This window comes from Fukomys damarensis, unplaced genomic scaffold (assembly GCF_012274545.1).
Source record: "Fukomys damarensis isolate Sample0158 unplaced genomic scaffold, DMR_v1.0_HiC HiC_scaffold_25, whole genome shotgun sequence".
NCBI classification, from domain to species: Eukaryota; Metazoa; Chordata; class Mammalia; order Rodentia; family Bathyergidae; genus Fukomys; species Fukomys damarensis.
This window is the reverse complement of record NW_022900937.1, coordinates 15,388,983-15,392,050: the sequence shown is the minus strand read 5'-3', so window position 1 is coordinate 15,392,050 and position 3,068 is coordinate 15,388,983. Positions and strand designations below refer to the sequence as shown.

Genomic DNA, 3,068 nt, shown 5'->3' with positions numbered 1-3,068 from the left:
AGAAAAAAAAAAAAAAAAAAAAAAAGTACATGATCACAACATCTAGAAATTGGAAAATTGGAGAATCCACAATTTAGAGGGATTCAATGACAAAACATTCCCATCTGAGGCATTTAGAGGGCAGGCCTGACCTTGAACACAGAGAATGTGGGTTGAGAATTGAGTCTGTACCATTGAAAGCCCTGGGAACGGGGTAGGAAAGGATTAACTTTGCCAAACCTCAGATTCCTCTTAGGTACAATGGCAAACCTAACACTATCCCCTACGACAGACTTTTAAGAATAAAATGCCACGTAGCATGAGGCAAACAGTAGGTGCTCAATAAATGTTATTTTTCCTCCCAGCAGTCCTTTCTCTAGCTCCACATGCATTTCCAACTGAATATTTTTTGTAAAGCTCATTCTTACCCAAAGAAATGAGATTCTCTACACCTAAACTTTCCACTCAAAGGCTAACAATTAACTCATGGAAGGAGCAAACGCCATCCACTAAGATGAGCCTGGCAATAGCTGTGCATGTCAAGGATTTTATGGAGCCATAAAATCTAACTTCCCATTGATGATCTCTTCCATCACCGCCCAGGTCACAGTGGGCATTTTGGGTTATATATCAACCTTCCATCGCATTTACTGCAATTGTAATTAAATAGTTAATCATGAGATTATTTGTTTTATGTTTGTGAACTCTCCAAGAACAAAGACTGTGCCTTTTACAGTACCTGGCACATAGAAGATCAATGAATGCAAATGAACAAAACGCTACCACCCCCATCTCCTCCCAGACAAACGTGAATTCTGCTGGTGTTGCGGGGCAGGGATAAATGCCTGCTGCAGGTGAAGGACAGCTGGAACCGCAGCCAGGGTCACCAGTGTGGAAACGGTGGGGCAGGCTCCTCAGCCCAGACCTCCTGACAACTCTGCCCCCTTTCCTCAGTACTCGCCTGGACTGTGACTCACCAGCCTCGCCCTTGTCTCTGTTTTAATGGTGCTATTCCAAAGGGGCACTATTCCCGGGCACCTGGGTGTGTCATTTGGTGGCCAGTTGCCACATTTTGCATGCAGAAGGCCCAGTTTCCAACCCAATCATTGAGTAATGGGTTAGTTATTGGCTGACAACGGCCCTCCTTGGTGACAGCAAAACAAGCCTTCATCTGCTCGTTAACACAAGCTCCAGGAAGCCTGGAAAGGGTTCCAAAGGCGGGAATTTAAGCCAGTTAGGTGTGTTAGGTCTGGTGGTCGTGGGACTGACACTCAGTTTGAATACTTTTGAAGTTTGATTATTCTACGCATTTCTTTTTTTCCCTCCTCTGATCACCTAAGAACAAATTTTTAAAAATTCACTCAAAGCACTTAAGACTATTGAATTTTGGTTTATATTCTTGATTCTCTTTTAATTGCCCTCTATTCCTTACTAATTAACCAAGTTTTTGATTCTAACTTACTGGTTTACTGAGTCCAGCCTCCCCTGGCCCTTTTTTATTTAATTTTTAAAAATTAATCTCCCCCCTTTTTTAACCTCTCCATCTTTAGGGATCCCTCAAAGATCCACGATGGAGGGCTGGGGATTTAGCTCAGGGGTGCCATGCTTGCCTTGCAAGTGTAAGGTCCTTAGTTCAATCCCTGGTACAAAAAAAAAAAAGTCCATGATGGAGGAGAAACTGAACTTCGTATTTAGGCAGACACAATAGGAAAACATCCTCGGAGGAAATAGCAGCAGATGGATACATGGCCCAGTTTGCCTTGAACAACCAGTTTGAGAGGGCAAGGGATTCTCCTCCACAGGTTCGTCTGAATCTCTGGCCTGCAGAGGTTCTTCCAGGCTCTTGCGTTACCCTAAACAGAATGACTTTGAGGACAAAAGACATAGGAACAAGAACCTCAAACAAACACTCCTTCCCCACTCCAGAGTTTGCTCAAGGCTTTTTATTGGGCAGAAAAGGTCATCCACAGCCTACTGTGGTCTGCAAGTGACTATGACAAGATTGTCATTGTAATAACTTCCTTAAAGAATCTTCAAAGCCTTTTATTACCCACAGGATAGCTGAGCTGATAGGGTCCAAAGGACAGTAACGCTCCTTGACATGTGGATGGCATCTGCTTTGTGGTGGTTCTCAGCAGGGAAACAGCTCCATTCTTCCAAAGTCAAGGTGAGAGAGTGGCTTCATTGGGAGCTAAGGGGAGCTCCAGAGTCAGAACAAATTTAGGATTGGTAAGGGCTGGTCCGGCTGCTGTGGTCAAGAGAAGAGGTCGTGATGGGCCAGGTCACAAACCCAGGGTCCTGCACCAGGGCTAGGGATGGGAACCCTTCTGCAGCCAGTGTGGTCTGAGCCAGGTGTGCAGACAGCAGCAGGCAGAGTCACAAGGACAGAAAGAAACCAGGTCCAGCACCTGAAGAAGTGCAGACTCCGGATGTGCCCAGGAAAGCCAGAAACGCAAATGACCTTGGTGGTGGGGACAGCAAGTGACAGCAGCAGCAGCAAGTAGATTCAGGGGGTCTGGGGGCAGCAGATTAGTAAGACCTTGACTTGAGCTAAATACAAAGGGGACCGGCAGTACACGCATACCACTAGACTTGTGAACATACAGATTGCAAGCACTCGAGGAGGAGAGGAAAGTGGGCAGCAGCAAGCCAGGGGGATTGCTAATACAGACTGAAGCAGCTCAGACCCGTCCTAGACCAAGATGTACACCAGCTAGTCCAGAAATTCTCACCTGAACGCAGCCTCTTGGCTGTTGGTCACTAACCCGCGCCCAGTCCAAGCAGGCACACGACAGGGGCCCTGGAGGGTGCTTTGGCCCAGATAGCATTGGACTTTTAAGCAGGGGAAGTGAGGGATCAAGGCCACACGCAGAAGGGATGCCTAGACAAACGCCAGCTTCCCGGCAGCTCCAGCGGCGGAGGACTGGCTCCCCAGGTCAGCCGCTGCCCCAGGGCTACAACTCACCTCGGACCTGGGGCGCCAGCCCTCCGGGAGGCTGGGTGCCCCCTCCCCCCGCATGGTGACATCACGCCTTTGGGGTTGAGTTGCATAAAAGCAGCCCGGGAAGCCCGGAGCCCAGGAGCGGACG

At 48.1% G+C, this 3,068-nt stretch overlaps 1 protein-coding gene across 2 annotated transcripts in view; it reads right to left on the bottom strand.

The window, feature by feature from the left end:
• Window positions 1-3,068, bottom strand: part of Aph1b (aph-1 homolog B, gamma-secretase subunit) — a 121,152-nt gene that overhangs the window by 26,212 nt on the left and 91,872 nt on the right. The window lies entirely within an intron of this gene.